The sequence below is a fragment of the Pararge aegeria genome, chromosome 6, assembly GCF_905163445.1.
Source record: "Pararge aegeria chromosome 6, ilParAegt1.1, whole genome shotgun sequence".
In the NCBI taxonomy this organism is placed as follows: Eukaryota; Metazoa; Arthropoda; class Insecta; order Lepidoptera; family Nymphalidae; genus Pararge; species Pararge aegeria.
The window spans coordinates 14,506,047-14,520,933 of NC_053185.1; the positions used below are offsets into that span (position 1 = coordinate 14,506,047).

At 35.7% G+C, this 14,887-nt stretch overlaps 1 protein-coding gene across 1 annotated transcript in view; it reads right to left on the minus strand.

Moving 5' to 3' along the window:
• The window catches only part of LOC120624646 (protein Tob1), a 72,115-nt gene that overhangs the window by 23,407 nt on the left and 33,821 nt on the right, over positions 1–14,887 (minus strand). The window lies entirely within an intron of this gene.

The window sequence follows — 14,887 nt, forward strand, 5'->3', positions numbered from 1 at the left end:
GTCTATTTGAGATGAGCAGTGGAATGGCAGGACGTAACGGACGTCAAACTACGAAAAACGATTACTGAAGTTTCCTGATCAGGGTTACCGGACCGTTTACAATAACAATTCAAGTCCTGTCTAAACTTCAAAATTGACATCACATTTACGCGCGAAGATCTCCACCTTGCACCACACAAATACAAATGGCTTGCATTCATCTACGTTACACTATTCCGCATCTAATGGGCTGATGTATCGTTATAGTTAAATAATCTCCACCACATCTAAAACCGTATCTTAGCGTTACACAGACGTCTTTGTATTGCCAGGTATAGTACCTCATTTTCTTAGAATAAAAATTTTTCTGCATTAGGTATCTACGAGTAAGTAAAATTAATTACGTGTGAATCAAGCCTTGGAGACAAAAACTAAGTATTAATTAATTATAATATTGTACTGTTATATCTAAAGGGCAGTTAAGTAGAGCATTATCCAGACTCAGTGGTACGACAAAGAATGACAGTACCTACACGTGCCACTATTGTAACGAGTTGGTGGCACGGTGAGGCTTTACCCTCACCGTGCCACCAACTCGTTACAACTTACAACAGGTAAACTTGTTTCACGCTGCGGGAATACTGCTTGGATTGTACTTCGGGATAAATATTATGTAGTACTCAAGAATGCTAGCTGTATATATTCTGTCTTTGTAAAATATAAACAAATAAACACACTTTTCCATTTATAGTATCAGTAGGAATTTTCCTTCTGAAAAACTGTTGAAAAGTCGTAGTTTGTTCTCCTTAAAAGAACTTTATTACTATAAAAATACAATGAAACTTTTCAAAAACAAATGTGCGAGATGGAATAAGCTTTACATATACAGTGTACCTACATCATATCTTAATATCATGTTTTTTATAATGTTTAAATGTCATTTTTCATTCAATTGTATTTTATTAAATTTCGTCTTTAATTCATTTGTTTGTAGTTATACAAACATGTACCTAGTTCAATCTAGTTAGTGGAAGTGGCCCTGCCGTACTAATGGGATGTAAAATAAATAAATAAATAGCGCTACCAGAATGCTACGCTTCAATGGCTACATTTCTTTAACGGTCCGTACATTATATTTGATATGGTCGAAGGTAATGGGCGCTTTATCCGGCTCGAGGGACCTGAATCGCTTTGTTTCCTGTTTTAATATTTCTGCTACGGTCGTGAAAGCCGTTCCAGAGGTATCTATGTGCAATCGGTGGTGGATACCTTCCGGTCTACGGGTCGGTTGATGTAACCAATTTATAGGGCATCGCCATCTGTTAAGAGTTCATTCACAGTAGAAGGGTGTAAAGCTACCATTAGTTTAGATTTACTTGGATCAGTCCTGTGGAATGGCAATCTACGTAAGTCCCTATTGCTATTTCACAGGTGTAAAACAATATAAGGATTTCGAATGGAAATATAAAACTTCATTGCGTATATCTTTAAGGTACAAATATAACAGTAGGTAAACAATCTCGTTTACATGGATAATATTAACTTCTTTACTATTCCTATTACTTTTTAGAAACTGAGAAAGAAGAAAGAAATAAAGGAATGATCTTTGTATCTGAACGTGAAAATTAAAGTTATATTTTTTTCAATTTTTTTCATCTTATATATTTTTTGTGAATTTTTAACGTAAGTTACTTAAAAAAATTTTTTGATGATAGTATTTTTATTACGAAATTGTTGTTATTAGCATTGTTTTCACAAAAAAGGTCTACAAAATGTATTTTAAGCTTATAGTGCTTCCAATTTCAATTGCGTAGATTCTCTACCGTGGGAACACCACGGGAGTTTCATTTTCGGGATAAAACTAAACTATATAAGCATCGTTATACTTTGTTTAAACTGTTCAGCTATTCAGCGGATCATTTGTACAGATAAAATTATGCACTTGTGCATTTCTAATTTTAACATTTATTTCCATTATAAAACTTACGACACGACGCTTTGTTGGTTTATTCTTAAGAAGCTGTAGGGATAAATCGTTTTGTGTAAGAACTCTCGATTAAAATAAAGCAGTACCTGGAACAAAATAAAACAGTTTATTTAAAAATTGGTAAGATTAAAACGTTAAATACCTAGAGAAAAAATATTCAAATTCAAAAATGCCGTAGCTTCCCTACTAATATTATAAATGGGAAAGTCTGTCGGTTTGTTTATTAGTTTGTTTGATTGTCTATTTGTTACTTAAAATAGACTCAGCTTCAGCACTAATCTTGATGAAAATTTGGCACATACCTGTACCTTTTTATTTCAAATAACGTAACGTGACGTTCGGGCGGATGTAAAACACCTAAACCAATTTTGGCGAAATTTTGCATAGAGATAGCTTTCATCCTGGAGACGACATCTGATACTATTAACCCTGAGAAAAATATTGGTTGCCGCTGAGCTATTAAAAAACTAACAAAAATTTAATGACGTCGCGGGAGAAAGCCAGTTCATTATAAGGTCTTTTAGTATAACGGTAGAATACCTAGAAATACAGTTTAAACTGGCGCAGTTGTCTGTTTGTGTTATCACTATGCAAATTCTCTTGTCTATGGAGTTTGGTGTTTTTGGTTGATAGCTATGTGGGTTATCGCTGTTTTGCAAGTATGTACGCAACCTATAAACATAAATGAACGGCTCGATAACGCGTATAGAGGCTGTTTTCGAATAGGCTTTCATTTTGTACATACTACGGGCTACACGTATTTCTAAGTTTACCGAACATGCGTTTCTCTTCAAAATGTGTTGCAAGACGACCTAAATTGACTTTACCCAAAACTTTGTAATCGATAATTGTGTGTAATTGTTTGTAACCTACGACTCAACTATTGAACCGTTCGTATTTATTTATTTAATCATAAGACACACCAGCAATTAATTGCATTAATAAAAAACTACATTAATGAAAAAAATAAATTATGTGTTAGAATTACAAATTCTGTCTAGTGCCATTACTATAATCAATTATAGGTGTTTACGTTGTTATCTCCGGTCACATTATAAAAAAAAAAACCAAAATAAGTATTTAACTAAAAACTATTCAAAATTCATTTATTTCAAGTAGGCTTAATATAAGCACTTTTGAAACGTCGTATATATATATTAAGATATATTATAGTTAAGATTATTATATTATATATTATATATTTAATTTAGATACAATTTTCTTCCTAAAACTTCCTAGGGTATCGTGAAAGGTATCAATGTCAGGGTTGTTCAGGTTGTTGTAACTATTCACTAGACGGTTAATTGAAGCAAATCTGCCCGATTACTCTTTGAAAAATGCGGTGGGAAAATATTTTGCAAATGATGTCTGGGAATACGGCGCGTTACGGCGGCCTTACCAAACCTTCCAAACCAGACCAGAGAAGACAAAATTCAGAAATTAAAATGCCCCTGCCGTGGCTCAAACCTGGGACCTCCCACGTAAAACTACAGCGCTGAAAACTGCACCAGGGAGTTTGCCAAAAAAACCCGAATAGATGCTGGCATAAGTTACCTGTGAGTTTAAAAAAATATAATTTGTTACTTATGACTTTATTGCTTCGGAAAATCGCTCCGGTGAAATCTTGCATATAAATAGATTCCATCTTGGAGACAACTTAAGGATACATTATGTCCCGGATTTTTAAAAACCCAAAATAAATGCGGATAAAGTCCCGGGCAACAGTTAGTTTGTCCATGGATATACACTGTTAGGCATACAATGGTCTTGTAATATATCAACACGTAACATGTAAAGAGATCAATACCAAAGTTTTAAGAGAGGAATCGCTCGTTATTTGAGCCTGAATTCCCGAGGACTTCGTAAAACAATTTTTTTTTAAATTTCGTAGTTTATTTATAGTTAATAAAGCACTCAAGAGCCACTTTCCAATTCGTCATATGGACACATGAACGGCCTACTACAGGGCAAAGGTCTTCCACAATGAGAAGGGGTTAAGGCGGTGGCCTAGTGCGGATTGGTGGACTCCACACACCTTTGTTACCATTATGAAGAAATCTCAGGCTTGCAGGTTTCCTCACGATGTTTTCCTTCACTGTTGAAGCAAGTGATATTTTAATTGCTTAAAACGCACGTAACTTAGAAATGTTAAAGGCGCGTGTGATTCGAACTTGGCTCCCCGAAAGTGAAGCCGAGCTCCTACCCAATGCGTTATCACCTTTTTTAAGCCACCTTTCTTATTTTCCAATTAAGATCCTTTAAATAGTACCTACAGGTGCTGTTACAAAAATAAATTGCTCCGAAACAAATAATGATTCCATTGTAAGAATAATTACCTTCCAATTAAGCAGCGACAATAATTATTGTACGTTGAAGTTGGGCGTCGCAATTTGGAGCAAACATTTAAATCGGGGTCGCTTGTTTTTTAAACCCCAATGCAAAATAACTGTGTGTCATTATAGCACCCCTACTTACCCTAGTTTGTTTTTTTTTAATTTATAATTGACGGAACAAACCTACCACTTGATGCTAAGAGGAACAAATCTCCAGTACAAGTTATAATTTACTCTCATAATTGTTCCATAACGCGCCAAAAGAAGTATAACTTAAAAAAAAACAAGTGCTTTTCACGACTATGGGCAACTTTAGTTTAAAATTAGCTATAAACCAAATCTATACTGAGGAATACTTAATGCATCGCAACAGAATTCGATGTAGGTAGACAAAACCGTTCAAACGACCTATATTTTGGATGCTCTATGCCAGGCGCCCGCGTTAAATTTATCTTCACAACTTCAAAATTGCACTGTAAGCAATTTACCCAGATTTGATTCCAAATTCTATTCAGAAGTTTGTATAGGCGATAGACCAACGGATGCAGAGCTGAAAATGACACGCTGCCGCGAAATATCTTGTTCTTTTTTTGCTACTAGCGAGAGTCTGTGCAGCATGAAATGTTTGGCAACTCGAATCAAACATGAGGTATCCACGTTTCACATACGAATAGCAAATTTTGAAATGGCTTATTGGTGTCTTTGTGTTAGCAAAACTGCCTTTGCCTGTATGTTTATTAGAATAAAACAATTTTTTTTAGTAAGTTCCCCTCACGAAGTTATCCATTATTGTTGAATCAAGATATTTAAACTAAATTGATGACGACCGACTGGCGCAGTGGGCAGCGACCCTGCTTTGCCGTGGTTACGATTCCCACGATTGGGAAAAGTTTGTGTGTTGAACAAGAATGTTTTTCTGTGTGTGGGTGGTTATCTGTATATAACAAGTATTTCTGTGTATTTTATTCATAAAAATACTCATCAGCTATCTTAGTACCCATAACACAAGATACGCTTACTTTTGGGCTAGATGTCGATGTGTGTAATGTCGTAATGTATTTATTTATAATTATTCATTTATAAAATTGGGAATTCAAAATTACAGAAAGCCAGATTTCAAAAGCAATTTTATTAAAAATGGCAAGGTGATTTTGGACCTGCCAATGCACAAGTTTAAAGAATTTGTTAAAACACATTTATTACAGCGAGGTTACTATACAATTGATGATTTTTTTAATGACAAGGTTGCTTGGAAGCATCCGGCTCCGCTTTCAACTCTCACAAGATAGAAAAATTAATGTTAAAATGCAAAATGTAAATTGTTGATGTTGGAAAAGAGCAACTGCTGAGTTTCTTGCCGGCTTCTTCTCGGTAGAATCTGCCTTCCGAACCGGTGGTAGAATCACTACAAACAGACAGACTTGACGTTTCAAAAGTGCTTATATTAGGCCTACTTGAAATAAATGAATTTTGAATCATTTAATTAAGTGATGTTTGATTTTATAATGATTCAAATATGTAAAGAAAAGATCCTTTTTACTCTTATCCTACAATAAATACCTTAAAAACATTGTGCTTAGCCATTAGTCAAAGTAGTTATTTTCTTTGTTATACTTTCGACTAGCGCTAAGCAATGACGTTTATCTGGACCTAATAGTGTGTAGACACAGGCAAGCGTATCATTGAAAAAAAAACCAACCGTTTTTCGTCAAAAATAATATACTCTGCTACATCATTAAACTCGCGCTTTTAATGGCCTAGCATAATACGTCGTTAATTTACATAATTATGCCATGTAACAAGCACTGTAGGTGATGATGGCGACAGTAAATAAAGCTTGGCCTAGTATCCTCACAAACAAGCTAATAATGTCGGCGTGGCAATAAACGGCTTAAAATAGCTCAAATGTGATATATAAATAGTCTTGATTGCCTTGTTAATGTAGCAGTATTTTATGTAGGTTAACTACCTATCATTGCGGAAAAGGCTAAATTAGCTACTGTAAGGGTAAAAACCCTGATTGCCTATTAACTATGGCTTCGGTTTTCCTTTCGGAGGTTCAATTCCCGGCACGCATCTCTAACTTTTCGGAGTTAGCTGTCTGAGAGAGAGTAGTGTCTGAGAGGAGACCCTAGAGATATGATCAATTTCTGGTCACTTTGTTTGTCAACGTGTTTTGTCAAATACTTTTGCACTGAAATTCATAGCAAACATAGCACCTTCTAATGCAACACTCCATGAAGCACACGGCGACCTGGGCGGCCTGCTAAGTTTCTGGAGCGAGCTCGGCTGGCTGGAGTGATCCAGCGGGGAGCCGCATCAGTGGCCATACGTACAACGGACGGTCCCAGACCAACCAAGTGCGGAAAAGGCCCAGGAACAGAAGAAGAAGAAGAAGCATCTTCTATGTTGACTTTGAATCTACGCAGTTGCTAATTCTAATTCAACTTTGCAATTCATAGACAAAAGAACCGCTAGTTTGACAGCTGTCACGGGGATCAATGGCCGTATCAACTAACAACTCCCATGGAAATTGTATTTTATTTTATCTGTGGGTGATTTTAATTAAGGTCATGTTTATTTAATTTTAGTCCATCAATTTATTAGGAGATTTGTTCGTTGTCTATCGTATTTATTTTTTATCTTTTTATAGTTATAATTGACGGACCAAGCAGATGGCACACCTGTTGGTAAGTGGAAAAACATCGCCCATAAACAGAGCAACTCTTCGCAGGGCATGCAAAGAAGACGTCCTGCAGTCAAACGGAGCCAGATGTTAAAAGCCTTCTCTAAGCAAGCCAAGCATTGTCTATGATACATCTTGTGGATAAGTTTTGCTGCTAAGCCGTACATAGATAACAAAGTTTATGGGACGATGCGAAGGGTAACCTAGCAGGCACAAAACGTCCGTAACGAAAACTCGTGGAGTAAGATTTTTATTGCGTTAATACGCGTATGACATATTGGTCTTACGAAATCTATAAATATGTCACATCGAGACATTAATTATGTCAGAGCATGTATGATAAATCATACGTGACGTGCCCTTAGTAGAGACCCAACGTTTACTGAAAATATACATTGATGGATCGTGGCTTGAATTATGGCAGATTAGATAAGCGAAATAGCTTTGTATGTTTGCGATTAGAGATTATACTTCTTGTTTTATTACAACATTTGGTATCGGGGTTTCATTATTTTTACCGGGTTGTCTTTTTTTATATAGTTAAATTGACGGAAAATGCAGTTTGGGTCATCTTTTAGGGGTATGTCAGAAAGGGGGGCTAAGCTGTCCCGATTCCCTTCTCTTTAGCGTGGGAGCCCTTGCACTCGGTTGGGGCGTTTGATAGACGTCCGGAAAGTATACAACGGTTCCTCTGGGAGTCTAGCTAAGCCAACGGGAGGGACATAACGTGGTGGTTTTTAGTTTGGGTATACAAGTCCCACATAACCTCAGTCCTGCCCAAAAGCCATAAAGCTTTTCCACCACGTAAAATAAGGGCACGTAGGGGCACTTAGGTCATTATCAAATGACCTTAGTGGAAAACCGTCGCCTATAAACAGAGTAATACTTCACAGGGCATGCAAGAAATAAGTCCTGCAACGTGCCACCGTGTAATCTCATGTGTCTGTAATAAATCGGCAACTACACCCTACAGATCAGAACACAGCATTGCCCCAATGTTGCTTGGCAGCAGAAACAAGGATGGCGGTGCTACCTCCCCGGACGAGCTCTGGCAAAAAAAGCTCTACCTATTGGCTTTTACTACTATGCTCTGTATATTTGACATAGTAGCGATGAAACGTGCGATTTGTTATGCAAAGAAGGTTTAAATTGCTATATATAAGGGTTGTAGCTATAAAATAAATAAATAACTTAACTACAACAATACACACATTGCCAGCCCCGAAGTAAGCGTAGCTTGTGTTATAGGTACTAAGATGACTGATAATATACACTTAAACAACCAGATACTGAAAAACATTCATGTTCATCACACACACATTTTCCAGTTGTGGGAATCGAACCCACGGCCTTGGACTCAGAAACAGGGTCGCTGCCCACTGCGCCAATCGGCCGTCAGCTATATTTTAAGAATATTGTTTCCGCAGTTTGTTCTGCAACTTTGCTCTTATCTCAGCTAATGTAGGGATTTAACTAATGTAAAGTGCAATTGATTTGAATTTTGGCACATGAAATAACCGTGATGAAATTTTGCATGGATTCTGCAAGTCTGTGGAATTTCCAATATAAAATCTCCGGACTCAAAGCAATGTTGTTTGTTACGTGTTTAATGTACTGCGTAAGCTCCTATCAAGTATCTCGATCCAATTAGTAATCTTTTTGCGTGTTACGTACTGTAACGAATTAACATTCTTTTTCTATTATTTGTGAATTTAATGTGTTTAATTAGCTTATCATTCATTTTTCAGCTTTAGCTTTCAAATCATTTATTTCTTTTTTCTTTAAGGCAAAAAATCAATCGCATTAATACACGAATGAAATTACCTACTTCAAAAATAACAATACAATAGTATATCTAAGTACAATTATTTGGAACGCCTACGTTCACGAGTCTCAGTCTCCCCTCATTTATTTTCCGTCTACACAGCCTTTTTGCGTCGACACATTTTTAAAAACATTTTTATTTCTTAAGAGGTAATTCCGCGAAATAAAAGTTCCGAAAACGAAACAGAAATTACTTTTACAATCTGAATACTAAGTAGCTTAGCCTAGCAGTTATATCTCTGAAAATATTGCTTACAATAATAATATATTACAGAACTTTTGGATGATATAATTTACAAATTATTTCTTTAACTAAAATGATCTTCGCCATCATAAGTTTCTCATACAAACTTTCAGATAGTCTAAATTACTTTATAGTGCGGATCAATCTCGTCTACGCTACTTTCGGTCACTAAATCGTGTGTATGCATAAGTAATAATTACGAGTATATTCACATTATAAGTGGATGAAATTCTTACTAATAGTCATTAAAATTGATATATACAGAAAATATCATTTATTATTTAATAAGCTAGATTTAAGAGTAAATATTTTATGTAACTTAAAAAGACATAGCTAATCAATAATAATGATTTTAAGTACTTAGTACATTCTCAAAATAATTTTCTACCCTAAAATTGAATTATAACTTATTCAGTATGAGGATTTTTGTCATTTTTAGCAAACTACTCGCTGTATGCATACCCTGGAAAGCAGTTTAGTGCACGTCACTTTTACGAAGTTAGTTGGTAAGCGGTGTGTGGCAAATAAGAATATCAATACCTTCTCTTCCCGCATATGAATGAATGAATGAATGAATACACTTTTATTGTACACCACATAAACATATAGTAACATTATAAATAAAAAATTAACAAAAAGTATACAATTTGCCGGCCTTATCGCTACATAGCGATCTCTTCCAGGCAACCAAAGGCGTTAAACACAGCTCAAGAAGAGAGATAGGTGGTGCATTTAAATAAACATATATAGTTGCATATATACCTACATATATACTAATATTATGAATGTGAATGTAAGTTTGTTTGTTACGCTTTCACGCAAAAACTACCAAACCGATCATCACGAAACTTTGTACACATATTCCTGAAGGTATTATAAGTAATATAGTATGCTTTTTATCCCGAAATTAAGCTCAGCTCTCTTGTGAAAGGGGACACAAGTGTTTGACGATTTTACACCAGGCTTAGATGTCCTAAATACATAAAGTGCTGCCACATTTATGAGGCAAATGTCTTTTGAAAAACCAAAACAAAAGCGGACGAAGTCGCGGGCAATAGCTAGTATATCATATATACATATAATAAATTTAAACAATAAAACGCATAAGTCGTAAGAGGCGACTAAATATAACGGAAAACGGGCAGCATCGTCCTCTGTGTTACTACCAACATCTACTGAGATCACCAATCCCTCTGCCCAGCGATTACAGGCAAACCCTTCCGTTGTTAGAGGCCTCTAGTCCAGCAGTGGACTGTTATAGACTATTGATAATGATTAAGTAGTTACGTAGTACTTGCACAATATTGCTCGTACGTAACAGAGCAATTGTTATTTATGTAGTTTCATGACATGTTAATTATACTAGGTAGGTTAAGTGATTCAAGGCAATACAATTTACAGTAAACGGGAATGTGTACACACACATATTTACATATCGTGATTGATATTTACCTATTGTTTATTATATCACTGTAATATTCTCTACGTACCTATCGTTTAATTTGATATTTATTTACAAAACATCAGAAAATGACAAGGTTGCTTCCAGCTCCGCTTTCATCTCTCAGACAGACTCACTACACACAGACAGACTTGACGTTTCAAAAGTGCTTATATTAGGCCTACTTGAAGTAAATGATTTCTTGACTATACCTAAAAGCCAAAGTTGTGTATATAGATAATCTTTGTAGATCCACAAACAAATACTCATTTTGCGCTGGGGGGCCAAGTTTAAGTTTTCGGTAGGTGCTCAGCAATAATTTTTTTCTTGTGTCGTTTGGTGACGGCAGATCAGAATACAGTTGTACACACCGCCTCTTTGTACATCCTCAAACAAATACTCATTACGTGACGGATGGCCAGGGTAAGGTTTTCTGTAGGTGCTAAGAAATAATTTATTTCTTGTGTCGTTTGGTGACGGCAGATCAGAATACAGTTGTACACACCGCCTCTTGCCGTGGGTGCCATACGAGGCAATTGAGGGAATATAACGGAGATCTTTGTGCTTCTGCTGCTATTTTATACCTACAGTGATCACCAAAACGGTGGTGATTATGGGCAAACCATCCCGTTGGGAGAGGCTTTTAATCCAAGAGTGGACTGTGTGTGTGATAAGCTATTAATGGATTGATTGAGAACGCCAACTCGTCATCAAAGTGTCTGTCCAGCTATTAAGCTATTAAGTTCATTGGTGCATCTTAATAAAGCAATAAGAAAAACTAAAAAAATGGCAACATATTATAAGCTGATATGTAATTATTCCACCTTATAAAAAATATAAACTCCAAGCAAAGTTATGACCTACCTTTAAACACAGTTGTGTTAAGCTCAATTTAAAATAGATACGCTATAATTGTGTCGTTTCAACTAAATAAAAAGTGGCTCGGTAATTAAACGAGAAAATCGCGTTTTATTTTTCATTAAAACGCTACGCCCGTAACATATGTAACTGAAAACTGCGGTTTGATAGAGCAGGGTCGATAAAGGTGTGATCACACACTGACGTTCCTTTTTTTTAGAGTATCCATAAAATTATACTATAAATTTTAATGTATGTCTATTTGTTTGATTCTTACCTATGTTCGGCTCTACTACTGCATAAAATCTGGCACAGAGATTGCTCTTTGAATTCCGGGAAAATAAAGGTTCCTACGGTATTCAAAAAACCATTTGATTTGTGGTATACGTTACCTATGTTTGGCTCAACCGCTGAACCAAACGTTATTGAGTACAGAGTTAGATTGCATCCTAAAGAGGAATACAAAAAATACATTTAAATACCAAATATTAAAAATATATATTAACGATACGGCTACGTACTAAAATATACCTGGGCGATAGTGCTTGATATTTTATGAATGATTATGGAACCAAAGAGTTAGAGTATAATTTAGCGTCGGTTAGCTATATAAAGATGCTATTGAATTAAGTATATTTAGAGAGCGACCAAAGCAGTTGTAGACACTACAAACTCAAGACCAAAATTACCTCAGGTATATAGAGTAAGTAGTTAGTAGATATGTCACTAGAAGAAGTCTTATGCATTAGCATTCTGTACTTAGACTCGATGTTTTAAAATTGCCTGTAAAGTGAGCTTTACGTAGGTAGAGTAAGTTTGTAGAGCTCATTTTTATTTAAAAAAAATAAAGCGTCATTGATTACATTTTCTGTTAGTAGTAGGCTTTGAATTTGTAGTCATTTCAATAACCATTTATAAACACTTTCTTTTGTCTTTTTTCATTTAACGATTTCAAAAAGAAAATAAGAACACAGTTATTTTTAAAAATATCGTGATGGAATCATAAAGTCACTAGCTTTCTCGAATCTGTGTCGCAAAGTGTGAATGAACCTTTACTTCCAACCCCGTAATATGGGACGATGACGTCAAAGTTTTCGCATTAGGCAGTGGGTCTCGGTCGAAGGGAGGCAGCCAGACGTGTTGGTATAGTGAAATAGCCCGTCTGATTTCTGACGTAGAGTTTATAATCCCATGGGACTAACGCAGAAATGTTATTGCGAAATCTCGTCTACGCTACTTTCGGTCACTAAATCGTGTGTATGCATAAGTAATAAGTACTAGTATATTCACATTATAAGTGGATAAAATTCTTACTAAGAGGGTCATTAAAATTGATATATAAAGAAAATGTAATTTATTATTTAACAAGCTAGATTTAAGAGTAATTTTTTTATGTTACTTAAAACAAAGATAATCAATAATAATGATTTCAAGTTATTACGCCACCACTGCCCAAATGAGGTGTGTTTTCATATATGTGTGTTGGAAGTGGTAATAGCCGTAGTCGGGGGACCGAGTTCGAATCCCAACACGCAGCTCTAACTATTCAGAGTAACGTGCGTTTAAAGCAATTAAAATATCACTTGCTTCAACGGTGAAAGAAAACATTGTGAGAAAACCTGCATGCCTGAGAGTCCTCCATAATGTTCTCAAAGGTGTGTGGAGTCTGCCAATCCGCACTGGGACAGCGTGATGGACTTCGGCCTCTACCTCTTTTGATTTTAAAATTGATAACTCCTTTGAAAAGTCATTTCACTCTTTTGTTATTATGGTTCTATTATTGAATCAGTTTTCTAAACTTGTTTGTGTAGTTTTGTTTACGAACAGACGACAATGTAGTTTAATTAATTTAAGACATAAAAATTGTCTTGTGATGCGAGTGATAGCCCTACAGCAGAAATAGGCCGCGGATGATGGTGATGATGATGATTTTCATAGAATACATGTTATCGTGTTTGTTACAACTTACCATAACATCACCATTTTGTCTGGTGGCTTTGGCCGTGGCTAGTTACCACCCTACCGACAAAGACGTGCCGCTAAGTGATTTATTATTTCGGTGCAATGTCGCGTAAACCGATTAGAGGTATGACTACTCCGTAACAGGTTAGCCCGATACATCATCATCACTTACAAGAAATGGTAATTAATTAGTGACATCTGCATATCGTCTACGAAAGGTACAGAAGTCATTTGAGGGCTTGAGTATACGCTTTTATAATATGATTCCTAAGGTTATTTTGGACCTACCAATGCATAAGTTTAAAGAATATGTTAAAACACATTTATTACAGCGAGGTTACTATACAATTGATGAATTTCATAATGACAAGGTTGCTTGGAAGCATCCAGTTCCGCTTTCATCTCTCACAAGATAGAAAAATGAATGTTAACATGTAAAATGTAAAATGTAAAATGTAAATTGTTGAGTTTATTGCCGGCTTCTTCTCGGAAGAAACTGCCTTCCGAACCGGTGGTAGAGTCACTACACACAGACAGACTTGACGTTTCAAAAGTGCTTATATTAGGCCTACTTGAAATAAATGAACTTTGAATTTTGAATTTTGATTTTTTTACCACCAGGTGAGATTGCAGCCAAGGGCTAACTTGTAGTGGAATAAAAAAAAAGTACATATAACACGGATAAAATATTTAGACTAGATATGTAGGTAGTTTTATTGGATTATTGAATAGAGTGCGGAAATATCGAGTAGTAGTTTAAGTCAGTTACCCTACTTACAGTCTGTATTTATTGCTCAACTTTCCTAATGAAGAAAGTTTGTTGCGATCTCAATCCGATAGACAATTTCGTGATCTGATAGTCAAAAGAAAAGTCTGTAGGAGGGAAAATACTCGTTTCCTAGTTTGAATTCATTAAAGTCATACCATTTACCTACTTACCTAGTTATCGTACATTATATCAATATATTTATATATATATATATATTTATCCTCCTGGCCGTATCCGACCACAGCGACTCTTTCTAGATATTATGAGCGTACGATGTGCTCTCAAGTGACTGGCATAACCACTCTTTGTTTTAAATGTGCGATCACATTGACAGCGCGTGAGTACTCCACTTATATTGTAATATATGGCCGGCGATGGTCGCTTTTAGCATCTTGCTCTGCGCGCCTCTTACCTCAAACTCCTATACTTATACTTGAATATATTGCTATAACAAAAGCTAGCATATTATATATTATAGAGAAATGGCAATGTATGAAATTTAGAGTTTAGGTTATTAAAGTTTCAATAAATAAACCAAATTCCATGTTTTGTGTGGCAAAAGTGTATATATGGGTCGTGTAATATATCACAGGGTAGCTACGTCGCTAGTTTTTTTCTCTACTCTTGAACTTAGATGAACATGCCTGCTTGTCTTGATTATACAAGTTGGCGTAGACGTCAACTGAAAGTAGTAGATAGTTGTACCTACAGATTGGCATCTGTAGATACAACTAGCTATTACTATAAAGCTGGTATTTTTAGATTATCTTTCTATTATTGTTTTAGCTATTTTTGGAAGCCTCG